The sequence below is a fragment of the Lepidothrix coronata genome, unplaced genomic scaffold (genome assembly GCF_001604755.1).
Source record: "Lepidothrix coronata isolate B3197 unplaced genomic scaffold, Lepidothrix_coronata-1.0 Scaffold51, whole genome shotgun sequence".
Lineage (NCBI taxonomy): Eukaryota > Metazoa > Chordata > Aves > Passeriformes > Pipridae > Lepidothrix > Lepidothrix coronata.
The window spans coordinates 1,557,797-1,574,643 of record NW_016690231.1 but is presented as its reverse complement, the minus strand read 5'-3'; the positions used below and the strand labels follow the sequence as shown (position 1 = coordinate 1,574,643).

The 16,847-nt window shown below is 42.3% G+C and overlaps 1 protein-coding gene across 14 annotated transcripts in view; it reads left to right on the top strand.

Annotated features, from left to right (window-relative positions):
• Positions 1–16,847, top strand: part of FBRSL1 (fibrosin like 1) — a 510,214-nt gene that overhangs the window by 320,657 nt on the left and 172,710 nt on the right. The gene's annotated exons all lie outside the window — the stretch shown is intronic.

Below are 16,847 nucleotides of genomic sequence, written 5' to 3'. Positions count from 1 at the left end.
TCACATCTTGTCAGGCATGACTTAGCTACAGGATCCACCAGAAATAAAAACACAGCAGGTTTATTTTCAGTAGTCACTCCTCGAGGAAAATAAGCAAATTTAATCATGAAGAAAATTAGCAAGACAGCATCTAATAAAAGTGTCCTGGTCTCATACTGTGGGTAAATATTTAGAACCTGGTCCTGTGGGATGCGAGTTCCATCATTTCCCGCCACCCCACCAGCCATTTACTCGTTGCAAAAGCTGTGCCCAGATGATTTCCAAACTTCAGGCAGGTCCTGTGGAGCTGTGCCGAGCACCCCAGGTCAGGAAGGAGCAGCAGAGCATCCGAGGTGCCAGTGTTTGGTTGGTGTTTCAGGATCCTGAGGGTTTTCAGGTGACTGAGCATTATAGAAACTTGTAATTCGTGTTGCCTGTGCTCAGAGGATTATTTCTGATCTGAACCTTTATTAACTCTAGCATGATGTAATTTGCTTAGACATTACCATGCTAATTACATGTTAACTTTTCATACTTTCCATGTACTATACCTCCCAGCGGAAAACACTGCATTCAGAACAAAAAAGATTTAGAGTTCATACACTAAAAAGAATGCATAAAACTTAGGAACAGAATATTGAAGCAATATATCTTCCTAATAACTAAAATAAGCAGTATTGTGCTGTTGCTGTAGAAATTCTTCAGTCAACCTTGGTTAGTTATTTGAAATATGGTGGGACGATGGTTCCCACTCAGATATTTCGTTTGTTTGTCATCCTTCTCAGAATGGAAATTTCTCAGAACAGACTGTGCTGAAAACTTCCATGAACTAATTGCACAGAGTACAAAAATTTGTGTGTGGACGACAGTCACAAATACACTTCAGAGCAAAATATACCTTTTGTTGACACTTAATGGCTTAGTGCTGCATTTCTTGACATAGCATTAAATCAGATCAATGCAGTAAATGAGGAAATACAGCACACTGTGCATTTATCATGCACGTCATTGTCCTTAGAGGTCATCAGATAAGCAAATAAGAAAGTGATTTCTCATTTCTTATTTTCAATGAGCAATTACTTGTAATGTTGAAGTATATTATGGGTCATTACTTGTTCAGAGTCCTTTATTAAAAAAGAAGCGTAGAGGTTTAATGAAAGGTTTTTAGATAACCAGAAAGTTGTAGAAATAGGAGCAACTTACTTCAAGCAAATTTTTTATGAAAAGTGATTATTACTGCACCTTTTCTTCATCAGTTCTTAGCACTGTGTTCTTAGAACAGGACTGTGTAATGAAAGATGCATCACTGTTATCCTTCAGGAGTTGAGAAAACTGAAGTATAGAATCACACAGCAACCTGTGGTTCAAGTTAGGAAGTGAGCCCAGTCCTTACTTGCACTCTTCCAACCACTTCACTGCTTTCCAAATATCCAAGGTATGAGCAGCAGAGAGAAAGACAAAGTGAATTGTAACAATTGTAATAAAACAAATAGGAAGTATTTTATTAACTTCTGGCACAGTACAGGAGTACCCTTCCACCACTGCTGGTGGAGGAGCAGCCAGGGCAAAGCAAAGCTCCAGCAAAGGTGTCTGATGTGGAGAGCCCTGGCTCATTGTGCTTCAGGAGTGGTAGCTATGGCAACCTCAGGACATTAACTTATGCAGTGATTGCAAGCCCTGAGCATCAAAGCAAGTAATTAGGGAGACAAATGGGAAGTCTTGATGGATTCTTCCATCAAGATCAAAGCTTTATATAAGTTTTTCATTAATTTGGGAACAAGCACTAAGATGATTTGTATGTTCTATTAGGCTGTCAATGAAAACTGGGACAAAAGCTAGATTGTCCTGTAATTTTTCAAGGAAGAGCCACTCAACTCAGTCAAACACCTTTTAATAGCAGTGACAGTGAATCAGGAGTTGGACTTGTTGAATCAGGCCATTGGAGTATTCAGCACATTCCTAGAAATATCATCATGCTAAACTGAGGTTGTCCCCCTCATTACCAGGAGCATTAACTATGACTAAGAAATTTTAAGAAGGCAGTATTTAATGCATGACACGTGCTTCCAAGGATTCATACAATGAGGGGATTCACTCTCAGTATCTTCAGATCAAGAATGGAGGAGAGTTACTGGTTGGAATTCAATGCCCTGTGCTGTATGAATGCTCTCCTCCCTTTATACTCGAACCATGTCTTCCTTCATGAGAGAGGCTGGGCAGCACGAGGTGCTCAAAGAACAGGGGAGAAGATAAACTGAAGGAAGCAACAAGGACTAATTGTGATGTAGATCTTTACACAAACCTTTGGATGGTCAAGTTCTCTCAGTGTAGGCTGCTTAGAGTGAACCTGCAAATACCATGTTCCCTGTTTTCCCCGAACTGCAGGCATTTCAATAACCATAGGCTCTATTTCTCTATTTCCAAGATGTGCTTTTCTGAAAGGTAACTTATCTAAATTAGGCAGGAGTTTTCCAAATCAATGAAACTTCCACAGCACTTCATTGAGTACAGAGCTTCGTGTGGGATGCAGCAGTGGTCCCTAGAGCATCAATAGCTTCATTTTGTTGGGATTTTGAGGCAGGCATTAATATTTGGGTTGGACTTTCATTTTTAATAGATGAGGGAAAAGACTATCTGCCTTTCTTTCCTTCTTGATAATGCAAGCTTCTCTTTAGTAACTTCAAACACCCCAGTTCTACAGTTAAAGGCAAATTAAGTTTTCCTGTATTTAAAATTAGCTCTCTGAGGGTGGCATCAGCTCTGTTTCTTTTATGTTTAAGTCCCAGTTCTTTAATCTGTTCCTAATACATTCTGTTCAGCAATTTTGCATTTCTGTTTTAGTGGAAGCAATGCTGATTAATTCCTCCTTATGACATCTGTGGCTGCATCCTAGATTAAACCTACTCTAATACAGAGCCTATCATTAAGTGTTAAATATTCTTGCAAGGCTACTTAAATTAGATTCAACATCAGTGGATCATTTAGTAGAGAGTCGTTAATTCTCCATCTTACAGCAAGGCCACATTCTGGTGATGCTTTTAATCACAAGATTATTGAGGTATGATTTGAAAGGGATATGCTGCCCATATTTTGCCTTTGGGCAAATTATGAAAGGTCAAGTTGCCAAGGAAACAAAACTAAGATAACATTATTAATTCCTGAGTCCAAGAGTTGTCTTTCCTGATCAGATCATTTGCTCAACGTACATGCTTAGAAAAGATACCAGCTAACAATATATCTGCCATTTAGTTCAACAGAAAATAGCTTTATAATTCTTGCTCTTCTAGATAGTGTTCATAGTGATGACAAGGCTCACTGGAATACTTGGTCTCTATAGAACCCACAGATTGGTTGGTTTAATGGTTTATGAATAAGGTAAACATTATTCCTGATTCGTGGAAGGGCAAAGATGGAAGGTTTAGGATTTACATATTCAAAGGTAGCTGCAAAGTTAAGATGTTACCGGTTTTGACAGTCTCATTTACAGCTCTTCAGAGATTCCTGATGTTCATGAAGTGAAGAGCACTTGATAACACAACTTCATTAAGGCACCTCAAGTTAAATACTCAGAATCGCTTCCTCTGGTCACAAGTCAGGCCAGTGACAGAGCCACAAATACTTCTCCAGTGTTTGCTTCTATCCTGAGTGTCGTGCTTCCTCTTTTTCTGTTATCTTCTCATTTCATTTCCTATTCCAGGTGGGAAGCAGTAGTATGAAATTGGCTCCAGTGCAGAAGAACCTGCATGGAATAGGATCGTGCTGTGATGAGTCTCTTCCTGCCCCTTTCTTCCTTCCATCCATATGTGTGTGTGTGTGTAATAGGTGTGCATGTTTGTGTCCAGTTTCTCGCCATTCCTTTAGTAAAGTCTCAAAAGAAAGGAGTCATTTTATTCCCTCAAGTATCAAGCTCTGAGGTTGTGGTGGATTCTGTCCCTAAGTTTCCATCGGGAGCGGTGCTGGGTCGTAGGGCACCGCATAATGAATCCGACCCTGCCAATCAAGACACTCTGGTTTATATCACTTATTACTAAATTGAAAATGGTGTTTTACTACAGCAATAAAGGGCTGGTACAGCATGAGGTACATTTTTATACAACTCTATGAACTTTGTCATTGAAAACATTATAGCCTTGAATTTGAGAGCACAGTGGAAGGCAATATAATTTGATTACCTATATTAATCAAGTAGAGTACAACATATAAAACCAGTAATGCATAAGTCTGACTGGAGCCAGATAACCCTCTTGTGCATCTTAGAAAGATTTATTTTCAGTAATATAATTCATTTGACATGAAAGTATCATAATTGCAGTTGCTTGGAAGGATTTCTTTCTTTCCTTTTTTAGGGAAAAAACTATTATGCTTTCAAGAGCAGCTTGTTCTTCTAAAGCTCTGCTTACTGAAAATTGAAAACAAAGATTTGTTTTCGTAACTGTGGCAATTTTGCATTAGCCAGCTGAGCTAACACAGTGGTTTGTTTTGAATGCTGTTTCTGCTTCATAAACAAATGTTAGGTGTGAATTTAAAAGAATATTTTTTGATGTACATTGATTAGCATGAGACCCTCTCATTCTCCACCTGTGCTGCTAAAAGATGGCCAGAAGCTCTTGAGCCTTCAGTTACCTGTGCAAGTACTTTGCACAAACGCTGGGAAGAACCTCCCCTCACTTGCTTCATGAACAGACTTTAAATAAAGCATATTTAAAGGCACCTAATTACTCTGCAGTCCATGAAAACCCCTGTTGTTATTCTGTGTGCAGTGGTGACACATACTAATAATAGCTTTATCATGAGCTGCTGTTTATGCATTTTATGGCTGTGTGTGGCTGCAAACCACACGTGAGGTGGTTGGTGTATCACAGCTGACACAGCAAAAATCCCGAGGGAAAAAAGAATGGCTGACTGTGCCACAGCTCCCCTTGGAGCAGGAAAACCTGTCTGCTTCACAGTGCCAGTGCACACAAACCGAGAGGGGTTCAACTGTTGTGGTCAGACCATTTTCCAGTTCTTCAGATGGTTCACAATCACCTTTGTTCATCATAATCTACTGGAAAAGAAAGTGTTTGTATAATTCACCGTATTCTCACTCCATGATAAATGCATAATAGTTTGTTCCATCTAATTATTATTTTCTCATTGTGCTAATAAAAGGTGATAGAGGTCATTCCCAAATAGACAGTGTTTGTAGCCCCATCTCATTACTGGTTCACAGAGCAGTAAGTTGTTTTTTCCGTTTTTGCTTCTCAGTCTTCTATTCTTTTTCCCTTCTTTCCCCTCCTGTTGAGATGTTTTCTCTTTCTTTTATTCTCTAATTGCTCCAGTCTGGATTAGCCATACAGGGGGTCGTCACTGCCAAGGAAACACTTGGACATGTTGGAGCTTCTATTCAGAAATGACTTCTATCCACAGAGCTGAGCATTTCCTCCTCAGCCCTGGAAGAAAAATACAAATTAATAAAAAAATCTGTTGTGACAACAAAAAGCAGATCTCCTCAGGCCTGTTCAGAAAGTTTCAGGGTGGTTTAGCTCAGGATACTCACATTCCCATCTTCCAGCATGTACAACCAGCCCTTGTTGTACAGTCTCTGAGGTCAGTGCTGGTCAAAGCACCTTTGCAGTCTGAAGGCAGAGCAGTGAGGTGGGAGGCTCCATCTTGGAAGTCATTACATTGACATCAATCATTGACATTTTGGGCGCTGACAAGAACAAATGAGTGTCCAGGGGCGTCGGAAGAGAGGAGCAGATGTACTGAGGTAGCGCAGAGCCTTTACAATTTCACCTGAAATATGAAATATGTGTTTTTAAAATCGCTTGGTGTTTAAAGGTTCGTCATTTAGTGGTGCAAAGAACTGTTTTCCAGGTAATGGCGTAGGTCTTGAAGCTTTCATGTTTAGCTCTGTCAGGGCATAGTTCTGTAAGAGTGAATAATCAACTATGTTATTTTCTTATCGGATTAACTTTTTCCTTAGATTATGTTGAAGACACCCAAATGTATGCCCTAGGCAGTGCTTGTCCTTCACTTCCAAGACTTACCCACTTTAATATTTTTAAGATCTAAATGGCATGAAAGGGAAAAAAGAAGATTTAATTTGCATTGTATTAATGTTAATGACAGCTACTGGAGATCGGGGGGACCGGGGGTGCTGCAGAGGTGGTTTTAGTTTTAATATTTTTTTAAATCTTTTTTATTTCTCTCTTGGTGAATTTCTTTGTTGCAGGGTATCTTGCCTGTGGCAAGTGGGGCATCCATCCCTTAAGGTTTATTTTAAAAGCACTGGTTGAAATCTGCAAGCACATGCTCTGAGTTTCCTTGGAGGAATAGGTCTTCTGTAGCTGTCTCAATTCCTGTGCTGAATATTTTACCAGATTTCAATTTTAATGTTCAATAATGCAAACATTAATGGTAGTTATGGCAAGCTTCATATTTTTTAGCCGCAACAACATAAACCTTCCTAAGAGTTAAATAGCAGTGGAATTAAATAGCATTAATTATTATATTAATTATATATAAGTGTTGTAAATCTCGTTCCTGACAGCAACAGGGACTTTTAGTGGCTAAAGGCATTCAACAAAACAAAGCAACCAATTCACATAACCTTCCAATAATCATTAAATGAAGAATTAACTGTACTTCTCTTTACTGAATTAATATATGTTGAGAACACAGTAGGTGCTTTAGATTGTTTTCCACGTCCAAAGTTCCTAATTGAACAGTGTGCTAAAATATTCCACGTAGCATCACAGAGGTGTGTTCCAAGGTGTGTAGCTGGTCAGCCCAGCCTGGTTCTTGTGTCGCTGCACCACTTGGACTTACAGGGAGAAGTAAGGAAAAAGGAATTTGGCAGCATGAGAAGAATTGTGTGTGTGTAAATACATATTTTAAAAATGAACTGTATAAATGGAATAAAATACACATTCATGTGAATCAGCTGTAAGAAACCACAGCAAGTTTCATAACCAGAAATCCATCACCCTCATTCCAGAGGGTGTCTGTTATTAAGCAGGATAGGGAGGTATTAAGAAATGCCTTTGCTCCTGAGTTCTGTGCTGAAATCCCCCCTGATAGCTTCCTGCAGCTAATAATGGTTCTGCACTGAGGGAAGACAGCCATGCATGTTCTCTACTAAACAAGTATGTAAATGAAGCTTCCAATCAGAGTCACATACCATGGGGTCAGAGCTGAGGATAACTAAATGCTTTCCCTTGGAGCAGGGGTACTTAAACAAATTCTGTTATTCTGTACTGGTCCAGGATCTTTTGGTGCCTTTGTAGTGACGTGGACCTGGCATAGTAATGGACTAGATTTGCAGTCCAAATAGAAAAAGAAAGCTGATGTTTATAGTAAATGGGGAATTACCAGACAGATCATTATGGCTAAAGTGGCTTTTGACTATATCCATATTAAGTCCTAAACTCCTCCTTAATTTTAGAGAAAGCTTATAACCCCCTCTCCAAACTGCAGCAGCCTCTCACTGTTGTAAATAATGGCTTTGAGCCATTTTTCTTCTGTTGGGCATATCATCTAGGCATCCTTGCATTAAACAAAATTAGAGTTGCTCTGTGCAGTGAGTCACTGCAAATTCACTCTTGGTTTCTGCTTTCCCCAGGAGAGCATGAGGGACCAAAGCAGCTGGGGCAGGGAACTCCAAGCCAGAAGGCTCGTGGTCAAGGGGAGGCAGCAAGGCAAGATGTCACTTGCAAGCAAATGGCATTAGTCATAGCTTCAAACTACAGAATTAGAAAGTAATGGGTGTTCCTCTGGTTCCTGAGTGAAAACCCATCTACAGCCCTGAAGCTGTAATGTCTCCAAGAGTGTCTGTCTAATGAAAAGAAAATGAGTGACAGGTGACACAATGCCCAAGCGAGGGAAGAGTGAAAAGAACTTGTGAGCACTTCAGAAGAGAAGCAGACTGCACCTCTTTTCTTGTCAGTCTCCTCTGTTCTGTAACTGGGTGAAATGCAGTGTCAGCCATTCAGCTCTACCTGCACTGTCCTTTCAATTACCCCAGGGGATGTCACCCCCAGAGCCAGGGGGAAACAATTCAAAATAGGAACGAGGTGGAAAAGGTTCAGTTCATTGTTCATGTGGTCCTTGCAAATGCTGGGCTGAGTGTGGTCCATAATTCACATCACCCCTCGGTGTAATCATAGGCATTACTTGGGACAGTGACCTCCTGCACTGTCCAGTCTCTCTCTTTCTAGGCAAATATGGGCTGAAATTAAGCATGAGATTGTGTGTTGGGTTTCCCAGAGCGTTTGTCCCAGGAGTGCCGAGATTCTCCAACCGTAGATGTAATGAGTCAATCACAGTCAGTAAATTGACTTCAAGACACCTTCATCAACCTACCATTAAATATTTATAATGAGTCAAAATAGTGAGAGAGAGAGAGGGAGAAAGACTATATACTGAAAGAGATATATGGAGATAGGTAGGTAGATAGATAGATAGATAGATAGATCTATTGATCTACTTTTTTGAATTGATTTGAATTGATTCTGGAAAAGACATCATTAAATCATCCAAAAATTATGGCAAAGGGTTCTACTAGTATATTAAAGCCTAAAGTAGGAGGTGTAGCATGGTAAACCAGCCAGAAAGCCTCTCCTGAATGTGGTACTAACATTGCTGTGTAGACGGCATTGGATGCTGGCTTTTCAGTTTTTAATGAATTAAACACTTACATAGCAATAGTCATCTGTGTAGGCTCCAGTAAAAGACTGCATTATGGAAAGATATTTCTACCTTTCCTATGGGGGGGAAGGGCAGAGATGTGGGAAACCAAGAGAAATCTGGTGGCTCTCACAGCTTTTCCAAGATGGGTTGGTCACTCTCTCCCTTGAACGAGGTCATTTTTAGACTTGGTTTGTAAGTAGGCAGCTGTAGATCTTACTTTGTAGATCTCAAGGAATAATTTGTGATTATCCCTTTTTCTCCAAAAGTGCTTTCCTGTATATAGGTATAATAATAAAGAAACCGTTTTCAGCATAAAAGATGTGCTTGTCAAACCACAGCAATGATTTTCCAGTTGCTGGCTTTTTTAGTTGTGCAGCCTTCTAATATTTCTGCTTGAATTCTTTCACGACAGAAGCAAATGAAAATTACACCGTGGTTTTTAGGTCTCTGTTCCCTGATTTTTGCTTGTCATGTCATGAACTTCTTCGAAGCAGTGAAATGGCAGCCCATCTCCCTGAGAGCTCCAGACAGATTTCTAAAGTTGTCTTGTTAACAGCTTGTCAGAAACCTACATTTCAGTCTCGCTGAGTTTATATCATGCAAAAAAAAAAAAAAAGTTGCTGGAAATTATGATTTTTACAGATTCTGACATTTTTCTAAAGAACTGAAATGCTCAAGGCTGCTGTCTCCCTTAACAGGCTGTGCTGTTTTGGGTAATATTCTGCGTTGCATCAACTGAACATCAGAGCAACATTCAGTTTCTTCCCTTTAACATGTTCTTTGAATTATTTAAGGTGTTTTGATGTTGGCTAGAATTCGTAACAAAGTCCTCCAGCTTTTATCCTAAAATATCAAAAAGGTTGAGATTTTTTTCCTTCCCCCCCCTTCCCTTTTCTCCTTCTTCCCTAACCCTTCCTCCCTCCCTCCTCCCGCTTTTAATAGATCCTTGCATGGATCATCAGGGGACTTTCTTTTATGTTGTACAGCATGAAATGACTTAGTCAGGGTCTTCCTGATTAATTTATGAGTGCTAAGGAAAAGGGAAGGGGGGAAAAAACAGTCCTTGAGGGATTGACCCTAAGCTGCAGCAGATCAACTCAATTTTATGGAATGAAAAGAGACTTAAACAGTATTTTTAGCGTCGGTTTCTCGACCCTCAGAGGTGGGGAAGCTCCCTGCATCCACCAGGCTGGAGCAGGGCGAGAGGAACCCATCTCTCCGGGTGGCTGCTGGAGTGAAGCTCCACTCTTCGGAGGCACCGAGCACGTTTAGAGTTAAAGCTGTGGCAGATTGGTGGATTAATGTGCTCTGCCTCCAAGGGACAAATGCTCTTTTTTTTTTCTTTTCCCTTCCCCTTGCTCCCTCCTTCCCCACTCTGGGCTTGCAGATGACAGCTGTTGGTCACTTAACAAAATGTCCTCTTGATTGCTGCTTCACAACAGGGGCCCCCTCAGACCAAACAGCACATAGCCAGTACAATGCATCACTGCCCCTCAAAATTAGTTATAGTGCTCAGGGCTATTCTTGGCTGCCATAGCTAATACTCTCTTGCTGTTCTTCTCTCTCCCCCTCGCCCTCCCCCTCCGCAGACAAAGGCTCAGCCTATACATCTGTAGTGCTCATAACCTCCCCCTTCCCCCAGCCAAATGCTGAGGAGAGAAAGGGAAAAAAAAATTGCTGCCCTGAGGCTCAATCTGTTTCTTACAGCTCTACCCCGGCACTTGGAAGCCTGAGCTGGTCTAGCCATGGGGAGGCCCTGACTCATTTCATCAAGCTGTCAGGGAGGCAGTGGAGCTAAGAGGACTCTGCTGCCTGGGGCAAGTTCAAGTCAACATTCGATTTCCGTCCTCCCCCCGGCCCCCGCCTTTCGCTTGGACACTTTCTGTGCTCTGGATCTAAACTTCTCCCCGAGCTGCAGCAGCTCACAGCTTCTTGCCAGGAGGAAGGACTTGTGGGACCTTATAAAGGACACAGTGGCAAAATTGCTGCAATAAATCAGTGGCCCTCTGACACTTGGCGGTAGCTTAATGTTTTGGCACTTTCTTTCCTGTGTATGCCTCAAGTCCCATTAGCAAGCTTTTCTGTCAGTCTGGCTCATGATAAAACTCTCTCTTCCTATCATCTTAAGCAAGCCCCTGCAGACATGAATCCGATGCCAGACTTAATAGGAAACAACACCCTCCCCCTGCACACACGAGCGCATCCCTACGCGCTGCACCGAGAGCTGCTCCCGGGAAGTGAGCTCAGAGGGCATGGAGAGGGGAGGGCTCTAAAAAATAGGCTTGATTTTACTTCTTCCTTTAAAAGAGACATTGACAACCTGGGATTTAAGCCTCATTCTTCCCGGAGCCTCGCTATTAAAAGAAAATTCAGTAACTAAGTATGGTTGGAAATAATAAGGTAGTGGTAACATGGCCACCCTCTGGGGCTGTGAGTGGGTGTGCAAGCTCCGTAGGTATCTTCACTGTTCATATGTTCTATGCAACTTTTTACATATGTATTCTACCCTGCCATCTTGCATGGTACTATTATAGGCTGTGTATTTAATATTTTTGCCTCCTCTTCCCTCAGCCTTGCGCTTCCCCAGACATTTGTAGTTGCAGGTAGACTGGTTAGATTACATGTCCCTCCAGGCTGGGATCTGTTTCTTCACATGACTAGCTTAGATGTCTATCACCCACTGCTTAATCATAATGTAAATAATATCTGTAGGTATGTGTGTTTGTGCAGAGGAAAAAACAAGCCTTTCTGTCAGCTGTCTGGGCAGGAACCTGTAGCTCCTGTGCTGTACAGTGTCTGGCACAATGGGGCCCAAAGCCTTGAGGCTGTGTAGGCACAACCTGAATCGTAAACTGCTGGGTTTGGGTGAAAAAGGAGATAACCAAGTTGATGTTGATAAGGTGAGGTGATTTCTGTGCAGTTCTCAAAGGCTTGGAGGAAGTGGCTCCATTTGAAATAAGTGTTTCTCTGCACCTAACCTATGATGTAACACCTAAGTGTTGCCAATCTTGTTGAAGTCTTATGAGAGCTGAGTTGGTTTTGAGTTTGTTTCTTGGAGCTCTTATTCCTGGCATGAGACAGTTTATATGACTGATTTCACATAAATCAATATAGCGCTTTTATGATGTGAAGAAAAACTGGATGATCTGGAGGTTAAAACACCGGGGGTAAGAAAAGTCAAAGGATGTTTTCATGGTTCTTAAACTCAACAGAAAACAACCAGAATCACAGTACAAACAGTTTTAATACAGCTTGCAAGGAGCCCAGTGCCAGTGTAATGGTAAGAGAATGTCCTTTGCCAAATATGCTGTGGCCTGTTTAACAGTAGCCATAAATCCATCTTTGCCCCTGTTGAGATGGTTTGTACAAGAAGGTGATGGAATGGATCAGACCTCCTTGCCTGGTGGGAAAGCCACGATGGAGGGGGGGCTGTCTTGAAAAGTGAGATTCCACCTTCAGCATCAAAAGGAATCAGAAGCCACAGGGCGTGGTCTACACATGTGGGAGCCCTGCTTGTGGTTCCTCCGGTCTTTAGAATGCAGTAAGGGAGCAGGTGGAATGGAGGAGATGGTGGAGGTGCTGCAGTTGCTGAGGTGAAGATTAGGAAAGCACCAGATTTTCTTACTGCTCTGCTCCCTGTGCCATCCAGAGCCTGAACCCTCAGCCTGGAGCACGGTCCATCAGCACCAGCCCCAGATTGTGTCCTGCCCTGGTGAACCCATGGAAGTTCAGCAGAGGCTTTTTGGCGCTGGGTCACCCTGCAGGAGTTGTGTCATCCTCCTATGCAGGGCAGAGCAAGGAGGAGGACGGAGGAACGAGGCCTTTTTGCAGCGCACGGAGCCAATTCTACCTGAGTTATGTGTTGTCTCTGCCGAACCAACCTCGTGGGAGGCTTTCTTCTGACTGGAATCTGTCACTGCAAGAAATTGTTTCCAAAAAGGAGCACAATTAGGGGTCGGCTTTGCAAACATTCTTGGTGGAATTGAGAGGCAATTGGCACAACCCAGTGAATAATCCCTTTAGGAGCCTTTATGAACCCAGCACAATGCGTGTTTACAGTCCCGCTTATAGACCAGGAGTGTTAACAGGCCTTTAGAAAAATCCAGGTAATTGAAGCTTTTGTCTTTCAATGAGCCCCCGTTGCTTTCAACAGTTGCCATTCTCCACAATTTCTTTAACTTTTTTTTTTTGTTTTGACGAGGGCTTTTGTCCCTCAACAACAGCTGCGTGGGAGGTGAGGCCCTGCCGGGTGGTGGCCTCGGCCTTCGCAGGGAGCGCCTTGGCCTCCTCCTCCTCCTCGCACGTTGGCTCTTAAGACATATTAAATCCTCTGTGGACAAACCAAAGTTTCTCCTGTGACTTCATTGTTCATTTCAGCATCCCTGTGATGCCACACAGCCTCCTCAGTGTCTCTGCGCTGGGCCGGGGCTGTGCCGGGGCGGGCGATGGAGGCGAGAAGGAGGAGGAGGAGGCTGAAGGCCGTGACCACAGAACCCACCCAGCCACTGCAGCCGTGGGGTTTGGCTCGCACACACCCCCAGCGAAGGGAAGGGAAGGGGTCAGCAGTGGTTCTGCTTTTCACAGGTCTGTCAGGGCAGGTTTGGTTTTGCTGTCGTCAGTTTTTCGGTGCTGTTGCTTGTTCAGCAGCCTGTGGGTTCCTGTTTCTCGATGAGAATGTGGGAGGCTGTTTCTTTAACGTGAAAAGAAGAAAACCTACGGGAATTCCGAAACGTGGGGCCTTTTCCACCGAAGCTTGGCTGTATTTCCTTCAGGAGTAGGTGGGTTGGTAGCCATGAATCTCGAGCTTTCCATTTTCGTGTATGTTAAGCCGAAGTCCAGATTTTATAAATATCGGTGGGTTAATTCTTCCCCCATGATCTCCCATCACACAGACTGCTTAGCAGCTTGGGGCCAGTTTGGGGCTTCATTCTGACGTGGGTTGAGATGTGGTGTTTTGGTGGTTTAAGGCCGCACGGTAGGAATCAATATAGGGTCAGTTTGTGTGTGTGAGTGACCCTACGCGGCTGGAGAGGTGGGAGAGGAATTGCTTTCATAAGGCAAACACGAAGTCAGGCAACTCTCTGTCACAAATGCAGTGTTTGAAGCACCCATCTTGCAGTCCCAGCTGCGTGGAGGGCTCTGTGTCCACGTGTGGATCCGCATCCACAGCCCCGCTGGCTTCTGCAGTTGCAAGACTGATGCAATCATGATTAAAGTAAAGAAGATGTAAGCTAAAATGAAACAAAATTCTTTGCTGTCTCTTCCATTTTAAAAGCAATTAATTATGAAGTCTTTACAGATCCTGAATGGGGGAAAATGTATCCTCAGAGAGCAGATGTTTGCTTCATTCGTGTGTCTGTTTATAAAATTTAGCGTGTGGATTTGATGGTTCACTGGCTTTTTGCAACTTTCACTTATCTACATGAGACAAAGTTGCATATTGGTACAAAGCAAAATTAGGCATCTAAATAAAGCAATTCCCTGTAGCAAATGTGGATAGAGCCTTCCCAAATCTTCGTTCGCGAAGCCTCGCCATGATGATGATGATGATGATGATGAAAGCAATTCTGCACCTTTTAGTAATGCAAACCACCTGTAATAGGGTTTTATACTTGTTATAGGCATTTAAATTTTGGAGGTCATATCTGTTTTCAACAATAAAAAACCTGGCCTCTTTCTTTTTTTAAATATCATAATGCAGTAAGAAATAGGAAGACAAGTTTTGTTAAAAAAACAGAGAGGAGGGCTAAAACACTAACTTGTGTTTGAATAGTAATGGTTACTGAAGTTCAAAAAAATTGTTTACATCTGCTGTCAAAATATTTTCAGGCAAAATTTATTAATGTTTATGATACTGAGGTTTTATTAAACCAGGATTCATAGGCAAAAGTGTCTGAGTTTTAATGATAATTTTGAATGTTTTCTAGTCAACAGATTTCTGAGTTTAATTTATTTGGTTATTTTACGGCAGTGTATCATTCTTTAAGACCCTGTAAGAATTAAAATTTGTATCGATATTGCCTGAGCATACAATTTTAAGGAACTCTTGGCTGAGTGCACTAACTTATTTTTATGCTACCCTTATGATAGGTGTAATTCTGTTGTGACATGCTTTAGTCTGAACCATGCCAGTCGAATCACGTCATCAAAATCCTCTGCCTCTAAAATATGAGTGTGCACGTTGAATGAGACTAAAATTGTGACTTAGGATACTTTTGCACAGGCCAGGTTTGAAGGGTAAAATAGAAGGTCTGTGTGACCCACCCTGCTGTGGTGGTGGTTTGGGGGACTGCACAGTCCCTGTAGCATTAGAGCTTGATTGGAGCCCCTCGGGGTGGAGGTGAAAGGCCTCCCTCGAGTCAGCCAGTGCTTCTCAGGAGCCTGTAAATAAGAAGTGGACTGCTGTGACTGCATCTTCCCCCACCCCCCACCTTGGTTGTGATGAATGTGTTGCTTTGTCAGCCTGAATTATCGCTGTCTTGAGCAAGCACAAATGCAGCAGGTACTGGGGCAGCCTTTGCCCAGCAAACCTGTTCCAGCGTGTCTCGGTGGGATGGACAATTAGTCCTGTTCCAGGCCCAGAGCAGAGACTTCTCATTCTTTGTGGTTGCGTGACACAGGTTTGGGGAAGTCAGCACACGGTGGTGATTTATCAGGACTGATTTCACATTTGGTTTGTGAAAAACAGAAACTGTGTTTCCTTGTAATAATTTTCATAAAGTTCAGCGACAGAATAAAAGTCTCCAAAAAAGGCACAAACGGCTTGTGGGAAGGTGTCTACTAAAGACATGGCTGTCTAATGTTCTTGTCTACTACAAAGGAATTGGCTGGGACTTCATGCAGTTTGCTGGCATTAACGCTGGGTATTCCCATAGGACTTGCCCACCCACAGCTCCTGGCCCCTGCAGAGCAGTGTCCTGCCTTCCTGTCATTCCTTCCATTTTTCTTTAGGTTCTTTTTTTCCCCAGAACGGTCACACATACAATTAAATCTGTGTGCATCCTACTAAACAGTTGGATTGCTCTGAGAAAAACGTTCTGTGGATCAGGTGGGGTGGTGTAATATGGTTTCATTTTGAAAGAAAAAGAGATCTTACCTAGTCAAGACTGTAGAAAAACAAGTTCTTTAAATCAGGCATTTTCACTGCAATTAAATGGGAATAAGGAGCCAGCTGAGCAGTTTTCACTGCAAAGTCACTGTGGGAGACCCCTCTGCTGTATTGAGGCTCTTCATGTGCTCACTGTGTTTCAGAGAGCTTAAGAGTAAAAGGTTCCTCAAGTATTTGGGGTCAATCATTTCATGTGCCAAATAAAAGAAGAAGAGATTAAATATTCTCTCAAAAATCAGCAGAAAACTAACAATGTAACAGCTGAAAATTTCTGCTATGTGACTTTAGGGTAAAAGGATGTGACAGGAAAGATTTCCCTTCCCTGCTCCATGAGGAAGTTCTGGACAAAATGACCCAACAGATCCATTTCTTCTTTTACATTCATGATACCAAAGCATGTGCAGCTCTTGGACCATTTCCACACTGGGAGCTTGTCCCTGCTGGCTTGCAGAGTTCCCTCATGTTGACCCAGGGAACTCAGTAGGGTGCTGCCATTTATGGACACCCACCCAGGCCGTCCCCATGAGCTGAAGGAGACAATTCCTCTTGGGCACCAAGGCTACAAAACACCCTGGCCCCTTTCTGTCAACAGACACCGAGAGATTTATTTTTGTTCCCAATTGTAAATCTTTCTGAGCTCCAGCCAGTAAGATGTGCATGTCCTGAAACGTTCAGTGCTCAAGTTATCTCTCCATCGTTTGAGCTGTGAAAATAGAGCATTTCATTTTCAGAGCCTGTAAGAGATTACACTCCAAAAGTCTCTGAGTAAACACTTCCTCCTGGGATCGTGATCTCATTCAAACTAAAAAATGTACCAGAATTTATGATGTATTTTAATTACTATTCTTGGTACCACTCATTAAATTAGAAATTGATTGCCAGTTTCACAGTTTCCTTGTTAGATGACAAAGTGCTTATCAAGGTGAAGCAATGCAAAACTGTTACTATATATTCCCCAATTTGGGATGATAAAATGGCATGCTTTTTGTTGTGGTATTCATGTTACGGTGGTTGTTATAATGCAGCACTGATTGTCTTTTTTGTTTAAAGCTCACTTTCTCCCATCCAAGTAAGAGTACACCATAAA